The sequence below is a fragment of the Ptychodera flava genome, chromosome 4, assembly GCF_041260155.1.
Source record: "Ptychodera flava strain L36383 chromosome 4, AS_Pfla_20210202, whole genome shotgun sequence".
Lineage (NCBI taxonomy): Eukaryota > Metazoa > Hemichordata > Enteropneusta > Ptychoderidae > Ptychodera > Ptychodera flava.
The window spans coordinates 5064290-5086342 of record NC_091931.1 but is presented as its reverse complement, the minus strand read 5'-3'; the positions used below and the strand labels follow the sequence as shown (position 1 = coordinate 5086342).

General features: G+C 38.5%; 1 long non-coding RNA gene across 1 annotated transcript; it reads left to right on the top strand.

Annotated features, from left to right (window-relative positions):
- Positions 1-1943: 1943 nt before the first annotated feature.
- Positions 1944-20914, top strand: LOC139130750 (uncharacterized). The gene is made up of 3 exons (XR_011551956.1): positions 1944-5038; positions 11163-11304; positions 20513-20914. It is a non-coding gene; the product is annotated as an uncharacterized lncRNA (long non-coding RNA).
- The last annotated feature ends 1139 nt before the right edge of the window (positions 20915-22053 follow it).

The following is a 22053-nucleotide window of genomic DNA, read 5'->3' as shown; positions in this document are numbered from 1 at the left end:
ATCGCTCTTCCTTCTTGCAAAACGCCATACGCGTACCTACACAAATAACCTTTATAACAGTATTTCTAATAGAGATGACGAACATCTACAAAATGATTCTCGGTACTTGAGCGAAATCGATAAACTGGGGGTAGAAATGAATCGTAAATATTTCGAATATTTCTTCACTCATCTGACTCATTTTTGGACATGACCTTCTGCAGAACATGTTGATTATGTGTCAGTCGAAATTCTTCGAAATTCACAAGACAGAGGCTTAATAAGCGGCCAAAACTGCCGATCACACTTGGCGCATAATTTGTGACCTCGCGTGACCAGTACTTTATTAATGATGTAATCTGGTCGGTGATTGGCTAAAAGTCGGAATACATTATCATAATGAGTCGCCAATTTTGGAAATGACCCGGACTGCTATGGCCAAGTACACAACTAAAAGCTGTCTATGCACTTAAACATAACTGCTTGTGATAGAGTATAGTAACATTTGTACTGTTGCAGTAATACTCATCAACAAACCGTCACATACATTGAGTTAAACAGGAAGATGATACAAATTTTGACAAGAGTTACAAGACACAGCCGGACATAACTGTAATTTTAAATTTTCTATTTGCTGGTAAAGTTATCTCACCTTCACTTGGATAGAAATTTCTGACAGGCCATGGTCCCTCTATCACCAATGATAGAGGGACAGTGCCTGTACTATAAGATTGTTGAAGAATAACGAACAATGGTGATACTGTACAAGTCTTTGAATCGCAGGCACTATGTTGACAGACACAGGAAACAGTGTACAACCACAGAATGACACTGTACAGCTTCTGTGCTGGTCAATGTCTGTCACATTTCCTGATATCTTCTTATATTTTGTGATAACCAAAATCCTAGAAATACTGGATATCTTATCTTTTTATGCTTTGGAAAACTACAATTTACAACCGCCTAACAATTTATCTCAGCATTTTCATGTCAGAGATTCAATTGTAACACAAAGCTGTTGATCTCCAGAAAGAAAAGATTCTCTGAAAGACTTTTGTAAATTTCTAAAGATGTTGTCCTTATCCTCTCAATACTCGCTATCAAACTACATTCATCTCATCACTGTATGGATATATAGAATCCAGGGCATACTGGATTACACAAGGTTCTAGTAAAACCAATCATAGACCCTCCGTGGATTGAGAAATGTCTAAGAGGTCGATGTTCTTTGTTCTACCATTTCACGTCACCGTTCAGCTGACCCATATATGCCAAAAGCTTAGAAAGGCAGATAAAATGTTGTGAGGTTTTTTATTACCAAAATCTTCAATGGTTTACAAAGTGAGCTTGAACTTCTTTTTTTTACAACAAAAAGAGAAACGGATTAAAGCATCCATACAAATGTATCAATACACGGTCTACTTATTACTTTTAATCACTGTAGATAAAGCCAGTATTTGTACATATTCATTCTGAAAGGCCAGTCTAGAAGTGGCCAGGTAATTCACAAGTGGACACAAACAAACTTTCAGTGATATCTTGGTAACATTCTAAGACGTTTATACTCGTTCTCATCTATCATCGAACGCGCAACTTCATGTGAATGTTGATACATCTCATGAATTCATCAGTGTGTTCCTTTGAAACTTCATGAGTTGATAAGGAACTTCCTAGGAAGATTTCAGACGCCGCCGCGCCGCGCTGGCGACAAGTTTACAAGTTTATGTAAACATAAGATACACTGTACGCAAACGACTGACGTGAACGTCATATTCCTAGCTACGTGAATACGTACCTTTACATTAGCGATTCGTATGAATTATTCAAAAACAATGGGCGAAGTTTTAGCCCGGTAAAATGTGTGCGCGAATTTCATTTCATTAATACGACAACTAAAATGCGAATAACAGATCGCGGATACAAAAATAGTTTGGGCGGCAAAGTTGAGGGTTGCTGCAACATTGTACAACTGCCGTGCACAGTATAGTACACACTTCCAAAATGCAACGTGGTTTTCCGACACCATTTCTGACGCGAAGACGCATCTGAGAACTTCACTTGAAAGGCGTTTCTTATGGTGAAATTGCATCGACGACCGGAGTGTCTAAATCAACAGCGCACAGTATCTGCTGCAAATACGAGAGAACAGGCTCCCTTAGTGATAGACCAGCGCGAGAACGTACTAAAGTTGTCGACAACATTCTCCAACATATCGAGTTCTATAAAAGGCGGCAACCAAGTATTTACTTGCACGAAATCAGAAGGTAACTTCTTCATGATAACGGATGTACGGCCGAAAACGTACCATCGCTGGCGACAATTCACCGAGCGATAACCGAATACCTGAACATGAGTCGAAAGATTAAATATCAAGTCTTGCTGCCGAATCGATGACTCCAGCTATCGGACAATATACACTGGATTTCATAGAAACTGTTTCTGATTACAATATAAATCAAATTCATTGGTTTGACGAGTCTTCGTGATCAGAACTACAGGCAATCGTCGTTTTGGACACGCAGAAATCAGAACACCGGCAGTTCAAATACAACGCCATGCCATGCATCGAACGCTACGTACGCGATCAACATCCTTGTCAGTGCTACGGGTGTCGATCATTCCGATGTGATCGTTGGACCATCAAACGGGTTGGAGTTATTGAACTTTTTCGATGAGGCTGTTCGAGTTACGGATAATTTTGGAAATCCTTGTTTGGCCGTAGGTGACTGTGTAATTATGGATAATTGCGGTTTCCACCACGCCCGATATGTTGAGCAAAATCTCCAACGACTATTGCAGGCGAGAGGGGTTCGACTGATTTACCAGCCACCATATAATGTTTTCAACGTTTGCGAGCCGTGTTTCAACTAGAGCGAGCTGAGATCTCATCAAGATTTCGCCTACAGGTTCACTGAACTAGCGACTGCTAATGCCATAGCAAACATTACTCCCGGTGCTTGTCGTTTCTTTGCGAGAGAATGTGGTTACATTTGAAAATGGGACCGTCATCATTCATAGTATCGTCACTACACGCACGTACATTTGTGCCGGGGTGAGGAAATGAACTAGCGCGATGTTGACTCTCAAAACGAACCTGCGCGATGTTGATTCTCAAGGAAATTTCGAGTACATTTTTTCTCTCTTGAAATGTGAATCTTTCGTATTTCACAAAAGTGTAAGAACGTTTCTCTGCCCGAAACTGATGGCGATGTCCCATCCTGAACGTAAATCTTCGCCTTTAAAGTTCCACCTCGGCATTTTAAACTTTCACTTACTAGCTTTCATTCTCATGAATTCACCCTCTCTTCATGTACACGGATGTTATCTTTTGTGCACCATAGTATTGGAAGTGAACGTTAAACACAAATTCTGATGACATTTTCATTTACAAAACTCATCGGCACCATGGACAAACCAACAAAAGTTTGGAAAAACTCGAACACCGCGGAAAGCATGGAGCGTTCCAGGGACAGCTGTGCATGCTCTCAGCCACAGTCCCTCTATCCCAAAATAAATGTGGCGCACGCGTGTTGTATGCCCCAGCATGTTTTATTTGTTGGCGCCGACTTGTCTGGAAGTCTGTAGCAATATTATTAATTACATCGTTGAGGCGGCGAAATCTTCCTAGGAAGTTCCTTATCAACTCATGAAGTTTCAAAGGAAACACACTGATGAATTCATGAGATGTATCAACATTCACATGAAGTTGCGCGTTCGATGATAGATGAGAACGAGTGTAAGCAAGGGGGTCACCGTTATGTACAGTGTTCACATTGAATGGCAAAACAAACAATATTGTCTCTTTACAAAAATCAACCAGAACCTGAAAATATTTCCTACCATGTACCATACTTCCCTTCTTACTTATAATGTAGTAGAAACTAAATATTTGTACATAATTTCTAATCTTGCGGGGTTACTTCTAAATTTGTTGGAGAATACTTGTCCCTGTAAACTGTCTTTACTAATTCCTTGTCAGGAGACCACTCACTCCCTATCCCGGTGCTGGACCTCAACTGCAATGCCTGTGGATGTTTGAAGCACAGTCCCTCTATCCATAGAGGGACTGTGTTTGAAGACAGATACTGGCATAATCAATGGAGATTCACCTCCATTCAGGACTGCTTATGTGATCGAGCTACAGTTTGTACTTCAGGTGTATGATGTGGTGAATACACTGATCGTCAGTTTGATCGTGTGGTTGTATACAGTAGTTGAATCGTCCATTTGTTATATTTTCCGTCGCTGTACCTCTTGCTAAGGCCAAACCCAGCCGGTGACCCAAGAATTCCTCGGGCAAGATTGACAGTATTTTCTAAACACATATCGAATTCCAGGACTCTACGGCGCTACTTCAGCAAGTTACAAATGTTAGTGTACTACGAATATATAGCGCACCTAACAAACTGGGTACTAAAAATGAACTCTCAGATCTTTACTTACGTTTCTCTGTATGGTGCAACTTGCTTGGCTTCCGGGAAAGTTTCGGACTTCTATTTTGACTACTGCTTTGGACGTCCAGCGTTTATCAGGCGAACATCCGGCGATCGCTCCTCAGCTAAACTGATCCGTATGTAAATTTATGCGTAAACTTAATACACTGAGAGCCAACCCCCGAGGTTAGTAAAGAATGGCTACACCTTCACTGGGAACATGGGGAAAGCAGATGGCAGCGGCAGTCCAAGAACCGTTCTTGTGCTGTGGCAAGACCTTACCACGGAGGACAAAAAAATGTGAAAAACACGTCAGTCTACAGGTATTGGCAACGTTCTGGACGTAAGTGCAGGACATGGGCCAGCGATATGAGATCAGCATATGAAAAAGAAAAGCTTTATTTCGCACACTTAGGTACCCCTTAAAAGTTTGTAAGGAGGAATGCTACTGGCGAAAGGAGAGGGATTACCTTATCTTAAACCAATCAGGTCTTGTATAATGGACTGGGATTCCCACCCATTCAACACCGTGCATGCTGTCCGTACGTCCGACGAGTCCAAGTGTCTTTGGTTAGTTCATCGAGCATTTCACGATAGATATTTAGCAAAATTGCGCTGGAAGAAAGGTAAATGTGCTCACCTCTGGTGATATGGGATTTCATATTTCTGTTTAAGTAATTTAATTATTGATTATAACGACGGCGTTTACAGTTTTTTGTGTCTGAATGAGCGGCCAAATTAACCCTTGTGCGTGGGATTTTGGCTGTTCACTACAAGCAGTATAACATAGTAGATAGGTGCTGGCAGCGTTGCTTGGATTTTCGATCGAAGGCCCGGGATCGAAGTGTGAGTTTGTGAGTAGCTTTGCCTGATAGGGCTGTATGTTAGCGGCTATGCCATCCATCGTAGTCCTGCCAGGCAGAGCGAACTTTTGAGATACTGCTATAAACTGTACAGAACTGAAGGCATCATCATCATGTTATAACTTAACCGGCGTATCATCGAGTACATTGTAGTTAGCCCCAAAACCGGTTTACATGTAACACTTTGAGAGTTGTAATTTTTCCACCAAAATTTTACTTCGACTTTTTAGGAATTTTTAGGAATTTTATGATTTTTTTATAATTTTGAACCAAATGGACATCACAATTCATTGGCTACAGTTTTTTTTTATCAAAATGTTGGCAAAATCTGAAAAAATTGACTGGTAATTCCTAATGTGCATATTTAATGAAGTTAAATTAGGGATATTTATCTGAATTGACTTGACCAAAGTTGACGAAACTTGCTACGTACATTGAAGATACTATGTTACAACATAGACTCTCGAGGGTCTATGGTTACAACAATATTCAAAGTCATTAAGCATTTTTACTTCGCCCAGTTCCGAATTTGCATATTCAATGAATTTCCCTAATTAGGGATATTGATCTGAATTTATGCACCAAAGTTGATGAAACTTAATATGTACATTGAAGATTATATGATATAGCATTATTGAAGACATTATGATTACATTATTCAAAGTCATTTAGCATTTTTTTTCAGCAAATTCCTGATTTGCATACTTAATGAACTTTCCTGATTAGGGATATATACCAGGATTTACTTGATCAAAGTTGGTGAAATATGCTATGTACATTGGTGATACCACTGGTAAAACAATAATAGAAAGTCATTTCGCATTTCCTTATCAGGTAATTTACAATTTGCATATCTGATCATGATGTTGATCATGAACACTTTCAATGAAGTTGCAAACATGTGGCATAATTTTTAATGTACACAAAACTGCCATATATATAAAGGTCTGGTGAAATGGTCCCGTTCATTTGACTGAATATCTTCCAGGGGGTCAATACTATTACACTCGCAACAGAATTGCAACCTAAAGGTACGCGCAAGTGTTAATTTTTTGATATTTCTATGCGCGGCTTTCATGGGGTCATTTTGCGACACTCAGGTCACGCCCTCAGCGGGGTACATAGGTTGGCCGTCTGTGACGTCACAGGTGTGTTCATTTACATCGAATAGCGGTCCAACGCCGCCTTATCTCTGCCAGGTATCCGCTAAAAAACAGGCTTCGCGCTGCCCATTTGCCACGTTCGCCAATGCGAATCGAAATCCGAAGTGGCGAAAAAAAATCGATCCTAATTCGCCACAGTGGCGAAACTGATTTTTGTTAGCTACTATAGACTATAGTCTATAGAAGCTATTGGAATGGGTATCCGTCCGGCGTCCGTCGTCAGTCTGTATGTATGTATGTATGTATATTATGTATGTAGTATGTCCGTTTGTGAGGCGTCCGTCCACTCAAATATCTTGAGAACCGCAGTACTACTGATTTGATATTTGTTGTGTAGATGAAAAATATGATTTTGAGAAACTATTTTTTTTAATTTTTTGATATTGTTGAAAATAGGCAAATTAATGCCAAAAAGGTGTTTTTGGTAAAAAATCTTCTTCTTCATAACCGCTGGTCAGACAGCTTTGTTATTTGGTATACAGGTCCCTAGGGATAACCCAACTAGATTTGTTCAAATTTTGATGAAATATGCAAATGTGTATTTTAAGGAATATTTTGTCATTTTTGGTCAAAGTTTGACTTACATTGTATGTAATTATTGTACTGTAAAAACTCTATCAATTCACCCAGAAAAAAATAATTAATATGTTTTTAAATAATTGAATTAATTAGGAAATCATCAAAGCCAAAATAATTTTAGTGTGGAATTATCAGAAAGTTAAACTTTTTTGACAGTTCATAGTGAATTGAGGATTAAAACATGTAAAGGCAACTTTCCTGAATCCCAACTTAATATATTCTGAACCACCATTTATGTTATCTAAAAGAAATTGCTCATAATAGTTTGTCATGATAGGGTGGTTAAACAAATAGAGATAGAGAAAGTTCTAATTTCCATACATGGTTGACTTGGTAAGGATAAAATAAGATTACTTTTGGAGCAAAAAAATAGAGTGGTCAATTAAAAGAGTGGTCAAAGTGATAGGGTTTTTATGGTAAAGCTGGGCTGTAAGATTCCTCATTGCTATTTATAGCAATTATGCAACTGTGTAAACAGTGCAATGAAAGTGTAACATGATTCCTTATAATGCTTTTGATGACCTTGAACTTCTTAAGTTTCAAACATTTGTCTCTTTAGTGTGCTTTCTCTGAGTACGTACAGTCTCAACTTATTCAACAGAACGTACTTACAATGTTAATTTGAAAGTTAAAATGTGCTTGGTTAATAGGATGAAACTACTGATATTAAAAGATAACCAGCTCAAGATTCTTTATAACCTGACAGATATGCTGTTTTTTATGACGTAAATCTTGATTTAAGCAAGTCTTGTTTACTTTAATTAGAATGTAATTAACTCTCGTTTATTTGCTATTGTAGACTAATATAATCTGATGAAATATGCAAATCTGTATTTTTACGGAATTTTTTCCATTTTGGTCAGGCCATCCTGAAATGAGCTTTCAAAGATGTCCACCCTTCATCAATACATGTGTCACAAAAGGTTATTCTCAACATAACACAGCAGAGCTCTGTCAACTGTTGAGTCGCTTGTTTTTTCAAAACCGCTGGTCAGACAGCTTTAATATTTGGTTTACATGTCCCTAGGATGACCTTCGTGAGATGATTTCATACAGTCAGGAAATACTTAATTTTGTATCCATGTCTATAGTAGCTTCAGGGGACTTTGGCCCTATGTTTTAAAAAATATGGTAAATAAAGAAAAAACGTGGGGTTTTTAGTCTTTTGTTTAATCTGCGCTTCTCTCTCGGCGATTCGCAAAAACTGTGTCTACTTCCGTATTTTTGCGTTCTTTCCGTCCGTACGTATTTGCAATCGAGCCAAGTCTCGCGAGAGATTTGATGTCATTCTAGTCTAGTGTACAGCATGCATAAATGGCTCTCGCGAGAATTGAACTAAGACACACACGCAATCGAGCCCTCGCGATAAATGTGACGTCATTTTGTCTGTGTACAGCGGGCATAGGAACGCTCGCTCGCGAGAATTGAAACTTTTGCTATACATAGCAGACATACGCATTTTAATCGAGGCAACAAGGTTCGGTGTTGCAGTTGATTTACATTGCGGTCTAGATGTTCTATGTTGTGCATTTTAATCATGGTCTTCAACATTCCATGTTGCGGTCGATTTGCATCGCGGTCCTCGTGGTCCTGTATTCCCCGTTGTTCTTCAATTTAATTGCCGTCCCAACGACATGTTCCATGTTGCTGTCGATTTGTATCAAGGAGGACTCTACCTCCATGATTTGTATCGCGATCTCTACGTTCCGTGTTGTTGTTCGTTTTAATGGTAGTCTCAACGTTCAGTGTTGCTGTTCATGCAGCTGATTTGCATCGCGGTCCCAACCTTCCGTGTCGTAGTTGTAGTGCATTTTAATCACGGTCCCATTTACGTTTTAAGTTACTGTCGATTTGCATTGCGGTCACGACATTCCGTGTTGTAGACTAGTGCATTTTAATGGCAGTCACAACGTTCAGTGTTGGTGTTCAGCGTTGACTTGCATTGCGGTCCCAACCTTCTGTGTAGCGAGTAGCGAGGCAGGCTCAGCCGAGGGACCGTGGCCGATCGTACGAACCAGCCGAGACAAGCACATTATGGTTCAAACACTCAACACTTGACGGGAACTTGAAAAAGTTTACAGTTGAGCCGTTCATGTTCTTGCCGCAGTCACAGCCACCAAAAGAACAACGTTCTCCCATAGTGAAGGAGGACACTGTCCTTATCATGTAAGCTGAAACCCTAGAAGTTAACCCCCATAGGGAGCTTACGGAGGTGTGAAATACTTTAATTCCCGTTATGAGATACAGCGTCGGGCAAACTTCGGAAAGCCGAAAAAAGTCGACTGGAGAGGCGCGGGGGACACGCCCACATTGCATTTTTCTTTTACCATATTTCATAATCACGCCGCGCTAAACGAAAAAAGAAATGAATGTAACTGTTTTATAGACCATCAACTGTATTTCTGTGATTTTGCAACATGGGCATTTCACCAGACCTTAAAGTGAAACACGTGAGGATTTTCAGTTCATATCTGGTCAGTAAAAGTTCTTCTCTGAAACAGCCAGCCCAATCGCTCTCAAATTTGGGTTGGATCTTTGCGAGGGTGTTACTCTTCTAATTTGTTGAAATTATGACAAAATTGGGAAAATTACTATTTTGAAGCAATTTTGTCATTTTTGGTCAAAAAATCTTAAACAGTATTTTCTTTTTACTGCGAGGGCACGAGTTATCGGAACACCAAATTAGGTAATTACCCAGCAACTTAGCTGAGCACTTTGCAATTTGACCTGGCATTTACCTAAACAAGAGTCTGTTTTATTGTCTGAAGACTGATAAGGTAAATGCCAGGTCAAATAGCAAAGTACTCAGCCAAGTTGCTGGGTAATTACCTAATTTGGTGTTCCAATAACTCGTGCGCCAAGTGTAAAACCCCTGGACAGACAGCTTTTATATTTGATACACAGATGTACAGAGATGACAATAGTTAGATATGTGGAAATTGTCCTGAAATATACAAATTTGCATTTTTAAGACAATATTGTCATTTTTGGTCAAGAAAACTTATTCTCAACATTAATTGTTTGATAGCTTTGTAATTTGGTATAAAGTCCCGAGGGATGTTATTAGATAAATTTTCTGCTCAATGTGTTGGGAAACCCCCAAATTTGTATATTTTAGGTAATTTTCTTAGTTTGTGACCTTAAATGACCTACACCAACCCAGGATATGTTGTAAGACAGTTTTGAAGGCTGTGAACATAATTTTGTCATATTTGGTATCAATTTGTAGGAAAATTTGATCCAGAAAACAAAGCTGAGGTGAATTTTTTCATTGCGGACCAATTTTTGCAACTTTCCTATGTAAGACATACAAGAACTGATGAGAAATTTGGATCCAGGAAAATTCCAGATGTTGTAATCACCGCCCACAGTGGAAGGCATTTCACCATCTGTAACTAACTTAAGTGCTGTTTACATTAGAATGATAACACTCATGGCATTAACTAAAAACTCCCCAAGGTTGTAAATACATTTCCTGTCATCTGGCATTATGTAATACCAAGGGATGGAACATTTGATATTCAGGAGGGGGTAGGGTCTAGAAGATTGATGAGGTAGCATTACTTTTTTACCAGATCCCTTGTACATTTTTTACCCACTCCCACCTTTTCTTTTTATCAAATCTTCTCTGTCTATTTTTTGTTGTTGACATTTGCTTATGTATTTAGGATCTGCTTGTCCCATTGCCATAGAAGTTGATATGCATGTTCCTAAAGATGACCTCCAGTACCTAAGTTGGAGACCTTATTTGCTTTTGTCATTCTTGTTTTTCCTGGTTTAAATATTTCTCAAATGGACCAATTCAAACCGAATGTGAGCACACTGTCCGTGATGGTATTTTTGTCATTTGTCACGGTAGTAACCATTTTAAAATCCCGGATAAGTTATCCTGCTGATGTTTGTAATGAACCTTTTATGTATATTTTTACAGAGTTTGTCAAAAGTAAACCTTAGAGAATTTATGAGAGTGTAGCCATACTCTCAACCTTTATCATCTTGTCAATAATTAATGTATGAAGCAACCAGATTTGCACCAAATATTGGTTTGATAATTCTTGTCATTTATTTCAAAAGTACTGCAGTAAAATCTTGTGCCTAAGAAGAGTCACGGATTGCCATGTTCATTTTGTTCTTTGCCCTTTCAGCTGTAAACAATGATACGATTGGTGCCAGGCAGTGGGAAGGATGGTGAAAAGATAGACATGGAAGCTGCAAAACGTCAACAGAGGACAGCAGTATGGACTTCTGTTAAAATTTTCATTGCTACAGTTGCTGCACTTAGGCTTAGTAAGTGTCCATTTATTGTCTTATTGAAATGAAATATACACAGGGAAACGTTGTGAAAAATACAGTAGTTCTTATTACTACTGTTTATGATGTAGAAAAAGAACCAACAGGGCCAATCTTGGAATTTGTAGTTATCATGAGAGTGCTTAGTATTTTCAGAATGATTTACATGGAATGAAAATCTTTGAATCTGTATTTCTGAAGGTTTACTTCTGTTTCATGTATACTTTTGACAAAATAACAGCATTGAAATTGTGAGGTTTGTCGCTCTTAGGATCAGATACAAACTAATCCATTGCCATCAGATACAAACTAATCCATTGCCATCAGATACAAACTAATCCATTGCCACCAGATACAAACTAATCCATTGCCACCAGATACAAACTAATCCATTGCCACCAGATACAAACTAATCCATTGCCACCAGATACAAACTAATCCATTGCCACCAGATACAAACTAATCCATTGCCACCAGATACAAACTAATCCATTGCCATCAGATACAAACTAATCCATTGCCACCAGATACAAACTAATCCATTGCCACCAGATACAAACTAATCCATTGCCACCAGATACAAACTAATCCATTGCCACCAGATACAAACTAATCCATTGCCATCAGATACAAACTAATCCATTGCCACCAGATACAAACTAATCCATTGCCACCAGATACAAACTAATCCATTGCCACCAGATACAAACTAATCCATTGCCACAGATACAAACTAATCCATTGCCACCAGATACAAACTAATCCATTGCCACCAGATACAAACTAATCCATTGCCATCAGATACAAACTAATCCATTGCCATCAGATACAAACTAATCCATTGCCACCAGATACAAACTAATCCATTGCCACCAGATACAAACTAATCCATTGCCACCAGATACAAACTAATCCATTGCCATCAGATACAAACTAATCCATTGCCACCAGATACAAACTAATCCATTGCCATCAGATACAAACTAATCCATTGCCACCAGATACAAACTAATCCATTGCCATCAGATACAAACTAATCCATTGCCACCAGATACAAACTAATCCATTGCCATCAGATACAAACTAATCCATTGCCATCAGATACAAACTAATCCATTGCCATCAGATACAAACTAATCCATTGCCATCAGATACAAACTAATCCATTGCCATCAGATACAAACTAATCCATTGCCATCAGATACAAACTAATCCATTGCCACCAGATACAAACTAATCCATTGCCACCAGATATCATACAAACTAACCATTGCCATCAGATACAAACTAATCCATTGCCACCAGATACAAAACTAATCCATTGCCACCAGATAATCATACAAACTAATCCATTGCCACCAGATACAAACTAATCCATTGCCATCAGATACAAACTAATCCATTGCCACCAGATACAAACTAATCCATTGCCATCAGATACAAACTAATCCATTGCCACCAGATACAAACTAATCCATTGCCACCAGATACAAACTAATCCATTGCCACCAGATACAAACTAATCCATTGCCATCAGATACAAACTAATCCATTGCCCAGATACAAACTAATCCATTGCCATCAGATACAAACTAATCCATTGCCACCAGATACAAACTAATCCATTGCCATCAGATACAAACTAATCCATTGCCACCAGATACAAACTAATCCATTGCCACCAGATAATCAACAAACTAATCCATTGCCATCAGATACAAACTAATCCATTGCCACCAGATACAAACTAATCCATTGCCACCAGATAACATACAAACTAATCCATTGCCACCAGATACAAACTAATCCATTGCCATCAGATACAAACTAATCCATTGCCACCAGATACAAACTAATCCATTGCCATCAGATACAAACTAATCCATTGCCACCAGATACAAACTAATCCATTGCCACCAGATACAAACTAATCCATTGCCACCAGATACAAACTAATCCATTGCCATCAGATACAAACTAATCCATTGCCCCCAGATACAAACTAATCCATTGCCATCAGATACAAACTAATCCATTGCCACCAGATACAAACTAATCCATTGCCATCAGATACAAACTAATCCATTGCCATCAGATACAAACTAATCCATTGCCATCAGATACAAACTAATCCATTGCCACCAGATACAAACTAATCCATTGCCACCAGATACAAACTAATCCATTGCCATCAGATACAAACTAATCCATTGCCATCAGATACAAACTAATCCATTGCCACCAGATACAAACTAATCCATTGCCACCAGATACATACAACTAATCCATTGCCACCAGATACAAACTAATCCATTGCCATCAGATACAAACTAATCCATTGCCATCAGATACAAACTAATCCATTGCCACCAGATACAAACTAATCCATTGCCATCAATACAAACTAATCCATTGCCATCAGATACAAACTAATCCATTGCCATCAGATACAAACTAATCCATTGCCACCAGATACAAACTAATCCATTGCCACCAGATAATCATACAAACTAATCCATTGCCATCAGATACAAACTAATCCATTGCCACCAGATACAAACTAATCCATTGCCACCAGATATCATACAAACTAATCCATTGCCACCAGATACAAACTAATCCATTGCCATCAGATACAAACTAATCCATTGCCACCAGATACAAACTAATCCATTGCCACCAGATACAAACTAATCCATTGCCACCAGATACAAACTAATCCATTGCCATCAGATACAAACTAATCCATTGCCATCAGATACAAACTAATCCATTGCCACCAGATACAAACTAATCCATTGCCACCAGATACAAACTAATCCATTGCCATCAGATACAAACTAATCCATTGCCATCAGTTACAGTTTTATATTTAGATGATGATGCTATCCATCAATAACATTAACCCTTTTCCTGCCAGACAGTAATAACTGTATCACTTCCCCATCAGCCAAGTCAGTAAAAAGCGGTATTGAGCCAAAACATGATGTATTTTCACCCACTTGGCTTGGTATGTTATAGCATCCTTTGTCCAAAAAAAAATCAACTTTACAGTATTATGTTTTCAACAGCCTTCAAATGTACAGTATTATGTTAAAATACATCATATGGAATATGTTGTGTTTCATTAATTTTAACCATCTTGACCTGATGGTGAAATATGGACTTGGCAGGAAAAGGGTTAAAACTACTTTACTGATGATGTCATAAACAAGACACCTTGTCTTAGACTTTACGAACACCTCTCAGCAGTAGTGATTACTTGTAGTGTAATTAACATACAACCGCCAGTGGCTTTTAAGGATTATGGTTACCATGGTTTTATGAAATGTCATAACAATAATTCCAAGTAGTGTCTCAATAAGCACAGGTATGTATCGTGTACCTTGTCAATGTATGTTTTGAAGTTGGCCATCTCTTAGAAAAATTTGGTCTGGAAAGGAGAGGTGGTAGACTTAATGATGTAACTCTTTGTTTAATATGTAAGCGAACAGTTTTTACAAAATGCTAAGAGGTAATGATAAATGAACATATAATATGCCTATTCCCCAAAAAACTTCATCAGACTTTCATCATTGATCTGTTTTGTGTAGCACTCTATAATCAGGTCTTTTATTAACTAAAAATGCCCCTACCTAATAACTTAGACCTAAGAACATATCAGCAACCAAGAATCTTAGAATTTTTGGCTTGTAAAACCAAGAGTCTTACAAGCAATAAAGTGTGCACACATTTGCCATCCAGATTCTTCAAATCTCATGGAATACTGGATCTTCCTTCTGTGTGCTAAAGTAAAATGAAGGTCAATTAACATGTAGCTGATAATCTCACAGCTAGTGTGTCAGTCTCCTTCATACATGGTGTTAGTATATTAGCTGTGTCAGTGATTACTATTGGTAAATGTAAGACTTGAAATGTAGTCATTCTAGTTGGAATCATCATTTTGCATAAAAACGATGTTAAATATGTTGAAACCACAAACTGAAAGTTTTATCAACCAATGTAATGATATTTGAGCTTCTTAATCCCTGTCTTACCAAGTTCATATTACAACATCAGATCAAATTGTTGAACATCACTGAGGGACAATGGCATGTCCTTTTAAGTTTCATTCTATCAAAAACTTAAACAGTTTAGGCCTTTAAAAATGTAGATACTGTAAGCATGGATTTTACTGACATAACCTACCATAACATACATGTACCATGCCAAATAGGTGAAAATACATGTTGGTTTTGGCTCAATACCACTTATTTGCTCACGTGTTCACACACATGAGCATATGGTTTACCGCTGTCTGTATGTGTGTGTGTGTGTGTGTGTGTGTATGTGTGTGTGTCTGTCTGTATACCAGATATCTCAAGATACTGCTTAAGGAATGTCAACCAAATTTGGTGCACAGCTTCAGGATCTAAATGGCAAGAACTGAAAAGGTTTTGGTGGGCTCGGCTTAGATATTAATGAAGTTATGAAAGTTTTAATTTTTCTGTTACGCCGCGTATGACAAGTGAAAACGATCGACTGTTTGAGGGCGCTGTGAAATGAGCTGGTCCAGGTTGGCTACAGCTGGATAGCTCTGGTTTCAACCACGGTCCCTCCGTGTTTCAACCTCGTATTGAACGTTAAAAATATGATATTCATTCAACTCACTATTCAAGATAAATATCGTTTAGCAAATTAGCTTTACCCTTGGTGATTAATTGTTTCTCTCGCTGCTCGATTGCCAGAAATGACTACATACGTTCTCTACCTAGCCTCATGGCATTATCACTCGCCCCGATCCCTAAATATGGAAGTGCTGATGAATAATAACTTTGGGTCAAAGGTATTGAAGTGTCCAATCAGGTTCGTGCACAGAGTCCAAGGCCATGACCTACTTCATGTACTTCTGCCGTGTTTTGATTTTGCTTCGCCAAGAAACATGCTCGCCATTGTCCATAAAAGTATGTTTGCTCTCCTTTGTAAACATTTTAAAATTCTAACTGTGTCAGATTAAAAAGGCGAGGTTGTTGGTGAAACAAATTCCGGGATAGGCTTTGGTATGCATACGATCGGCATCGCGGCAGTGCATGTAGCGTACCATGCTTGTGTAACTGCCGAGCTCAACCTGCATTCACGGTTGTACTCAATCATGATGTGTTCAATTCCGATGAAGATTCATAAGTCTTACTTTTGCAGTCTTTTTTCCGTATGATAATCCCGACAATTCGTGTTACGGTTAGACGTGGTGGCCATTTTATGATAAGTTTTCAATACTGCAAAGCTACATAGCGTCACTATCGCGTGATCGAGGTAGGCCTACAGCGTTGTTGAACGGGATACAGAAACTCTGCAGAGGGAGAAACGATCGTTGACATGAACAGTCAATGTACTTCAGCACGTAGTCCGCAGATTGCGGATTGAGAAAATAAACGTGTCCCAGTAAATAACGGAATATTTATGTACATTAACTCGATATTAATCAAATTTCCAGCTCATCGCAAAAAAGTGTATTGCAAAGATTAATTTGTCACTGACAAATACTGCACTGTACGGAAAAAACAGTCTGTGGAATAGTTCAAGTAGTACTACCCGAGACAAACACTAGTGTTGTCAATTTTGATTTCATTTCACAAACTTCATACTTCATCGAGTATCGCGTATTTCAGCCTTTGTGAAGCCATTTTATTGATATTTTCAATTTTTGTCTTGGCTTTGTTGTGGAACATGTTGAATCGTCTCCGCGGACATGTAAGCTTAGGCACTAGGCCGTGGCGCAAACATTCAGCAGCCAAATTATCGTTTCGAAGCAAACAGTTCTACCACAGAAACACCATCAATTCTCTCTAGCAAAGTTGCGTTAAATATTCAGTAAAATGTCACATAATGTTAAAAGTGTGACGGGGTCGAAGTGACTTGGGTACCGGGGTCGACAAAAACCAGTGTGAATTACTGGGGTCGAAGCAGACAGCAGTTGGGATGACGTGTTCCCTAAGCAAGCTACCTTCAGAAGTCTGTTTCGTCGCAAAAAACGTCAACTTTTAAAACCCGTCATTTATTTACTGATGTTATTCTCAGCATCACAAACATATACGCCTCTGCTATGTATCACAGCAAATAGTTATATTTGAGCGCCCCGTAAATGGGATCCTCGTTTTTTGCGAACCCGGAAGTGTGTCTTGCTCAATGCATTTCCTACCCATAGCGAGGGAAACTGCCCTTGTTCCCATGCACCTTTTTTCAATGCCAGTGCAACGCTATCTGTGCAAAATTTGTGGTGATATACTCCGTGTGATGGAAAACCTCTTTTATTCTAACAATGACATAGTTGACTTCGGACTTCGATTTCGTAAATGTGATGTCCATGCAGTGAGTTTGGGTTGGCGCGCTTATAATGCAATCTTCGCCCGCCTGCGTCCGATATCCCGCATAAGGCATAGACCACTAGAAAGATTGCAAGAAACCCATATTTCAATTCTGTTGTCATTTTTAGTGCTTTCACTGCTTATCGGAGAGGTTTTTCCAGGATTGGAAGCCGTGGGAATGTAAATCTATATCTTTCTCTGTACTGCGCCTTATAGATCACCTCTAACTCCTGAAAACAACAGTAGAAATCAAAACCACGCGGTCCATTTGCAAGCAAAGAGTTCAAAGATCATTTTCCGCATGCGGGAAAATTTGGCCACCGATGAAATTTTTCGTCTCAAAGCATTAAAGTTGAGTATGCGAAATCTGTGTTGCTGGAAGCCTTTTTGTTTGCCAAGGACCTAAAAGTGGGCCACCTGATTGGCCCAAACGATGGCATAGTGTACATTGAAGATACTATGATATAACATTATCGAAAGTCATTAACTAGTTTTATTTCAGCCAATTCCTTATTTGCATATGTAATGAACATTTCTAATTAGGGATATATATATCTGAATTGACTCAACCAAAGTTGATGAATCTTGCTACATATATTTCAGATACTATAATACATGTTATTGAAATTCGTTAAGAATTTTTGCTTCAGCCAATTTCTAATTTACATATTTGATGAACTTTCTTAATTAGCGATATTTATCTGTATTGACTTGACCAAAGTCGACAAAACTTGCCATGTACATTAAAGATACTATGATACAAGATTATTGAAAGTCATTTGACATTTTTATTTCAGCCAATTCCCAATTTGCATATTTAATGAACCTTCCTAATTAGGGATATATACTGGCATTTACTTGATAAAAGTTGGCGAAACATGCTGTGTACATTGATCATTATACCAGGTTATAACAGTATTGAAAGTCATTTTGCATTTTCATGTCAGCTAATTCATAATTTGCATAGCTAATAAGCTTTCACGGTTTGGCATATAGAGCTTGAAGGACTTGACCAAAGGCAATTACACATCCTATATTGTGATACAATGACAGTACTCAAAGAAAGTAATTATTTTTATTTCAGCTTATTACATATTTGAATACTTAATGACCTTTAGAATTGATCTGTGGTGAAATTCATTATGTTGATCATATAAACACTTTCAATGAAGTTGCAAACATGTAGCAAAGGTTCAAACTTGCACATAAATGCAATATATAATGAAACGCGTGAGCATTTTCAGTTCATATCTGGTTACTGACTTGGCAGATCAAGGGAACTGATAGGCCAGGCAAGATGTGGATTAATGGTGGTTTTTTGTCGTTGCAAATTATCAAAGGGTGATTTATAAGGATTTGTTCAAAGACAATCTATAGCAAAAGAGATTGTGGTTCAAATATACTTGTAAAGTTCATGTGAGATGCTGTATTGATTTGATTGTGTTATTAGTCTTGCATTCTTGCAAGCCAGGTCATAATTTCCACTTCGCTGACCTACGCAAAAATCAAGCTCCTTTGCGGGTAGCACCAAGCTGTTGCCGCAAAAGGATGCGTGGTTTACGACGGTGTATTCTTTAGGAATATGGCAAAAATAGTCAATAGGTACCATTTTGCCATACTGTATGTGCATGCAGTCTGCAAGTGTTTTAAGTAAATGATCCAGTGTACATGTCTTGTGTATGTGACTTAAGTACTGTAACATGAGTTAGCCAATGGAATGTATGATCTAGGATATCATAATGATAAAAGATGACCGTAATAGCCCTCATTTTAATAACTAGTATTGGTAACACACCATCTACCAACCAAAGAATTGAACTGGTGATGCATGTAGGAGAGCATATCTTTATCATATTAGCAGAATGTATTGCACCAAATATTTATTTATATTTATATGTGCTGTAGGCTTCTGTGACTGATAAACATGTTTTTAAAATTCTGCAATGCAATTATATTTGTTTGATGCAGAATAGTAAATACTTTATTAATACACATCATCCCATGGTACCATTACAACTTCGTCGATGCTAACTTACCATGTATGGAACCCCGAAATTTCGGGGTTAGTTAATATGCTAAGCCAGTCAGAAGGTGTGAATCATGTTAACATCGATAATACCAAAATCAGACTACTTGAACAGCATTTGCATGCAATCATAGACCCTGATGCTAGGCAGTGTGTGCAAACAGCGACTATCTCCCCTGTGAAGTTTGACTGAATATTAGTTTTGTCACAGTCCCTCCATGAGTGACTGTGGTTTCATGAAGATTATTGGCATTTTGAAAGTCTAACACTACTGGGCAATTGCGATGCAATATCGGTACAACAGAACTTAAAAAAAGACGCTTCGTTGTGCCAACACCTGGCACAAAAGCTGCAAATGGTTGAAGCCAGTTCTGCGCAAGCGCAGTCACTCCACAAAAGAGTACCAGTGGAGTAACCATGGCATACAGACTTTGCACGATTGACAACTACTGTAGCTTGCTGTATTGACTGCCACTAAAATCCATATTTTACAAGCATAACTCCTACTTTTTGCCCGTACTTATGACATAAATGCAGCTGAATACTTCATATCTCACCTCACCTCATGAGAAAGACAGAGACATTGTCTGTGTATTCGACTTGAGTGCATTGCCTCCAGGTGAAGCCTTGCTAATCACAATTGTACGATCAAACGTTTTGAATCAAACAAGGACTTTCGTCTGAAGAAAACTGTCATGAAAATTTGTACCATTCCTGAGGAAAAGGTGTCATTTATATATATGTATAACTTGATGTTCTCCGTTATCAAGATGGAAAAAACATGGTTGTAATATATAATCTTAACTTGTGTACTCTGATTTATTCACACCTACAGCGCCAATCTTGATTGCAAGGCTTACAGAATAGTGACCACATATGGAATGCAAGGAAACCAACATCTTTTCATCTGTGAGAAAACCTGTCACATGAACATGGAAGAAAGCCATTTCCTGTTGGTCCATATTATGGAAGCACACAGCAATTGACCATTTACGAAAACACCTTTCCTATTGGACAACATCTTGTAAGCATCTTGCCTATTGGACAGAGACATGATGATAGACAAATGACACTTACCGTGGTGTACATGGATTTTTGTTTGTGTCAGTTGCAGGACTACCCAATAGAAGTTATCCATGTGTTTTTTGTGTATGTAAACTTTTTACAAATTCAGATTTTGTTTTAAGTAACATTTTAGTTGACTTTGGATATGAAATTAAATGTGTAATTAACTTTATATTGAATGTTTGTCAATTTCTTGCAAACATGGCCAATCCATGATCTAGGGAAGAACACAATTACAAAGATGTTTGGAGGACATTGTGAAACTAAAAAAGGGCGATACAAGCAAAACCGTATGCAAATCACTTTTAATAATACATGCGTTCCTACACACATGACATGTGGAATCTGTTTGTACTGCCACCACATGACCTGTTCAGGTAAACCATGTGCACAAAACACTCCAAAGACATTTCATTCCGGAGTACTGTTTGGTCATCATACACATTGACTTGACTGTAAGATCAACATCATGCATCTACTTCCAAGAGGATGCAGGTCAAAGGCTTTTACTTTTTGAAGTGACTGCCACCCTATCAATGAAACCAGTGTGTCTGTATTCACTGACTTGGAAGTTAGAGATCATTGCAGAACACATCACCATGCCTTCATTGGAAAATGTCAAACATTGCCAGGGATTATTTTGTCATCCACTATGAATGCTTGGTCTGAATTTGACAATGGTACAGTGAAATGTCTTTACAGCGGATGTGTTGCATGGTGTAATAGAGTTCTGATGCCCAATCACAGCAAGTTGAAGCATATCTCAGAAGGCAACCCACTTTGACCCTTGATTGATTGTGCTTTACAAGGTACATATACGTATTCATTTGATCACCCGTACCATAATAACATACCAGGTACAGCGTGTTCATTTTTAGCCGGATGCCGGCCAAATTGACCGGCTACTTTCGTATTTGGGCCGGCTACTTTTCAGCACTGTTTCGCTCTCTGGCCCGGAAATTCTGGTTTTGATAACAATAATTAGATTTTTTTGGTGGTCTTGCAAGCCGCAGATAATATTTCAGAAGTGCCGATATGGCTATGTAGTCTAGCAATTTACGCGGTGAACTTGTTGCTATCACTGTAGTACCGCGATCAGCGAACGTGGTGTAACTATACACTGGGAATCGCTCTCGAGGTCAACCTGGCTCGCCCGATCACAGCCCGAATTATTCGACGTTCACATCGGGTATAGCCGAAAATTGGACTAACATACAATTACGTTATGCCCGCGAATAGCCGACCATTTCCGAATGAAGCCGACTTTTGTTTCGCTCAAACGCGGAAGAGAAAGTCGACGTTTGAGAGCTT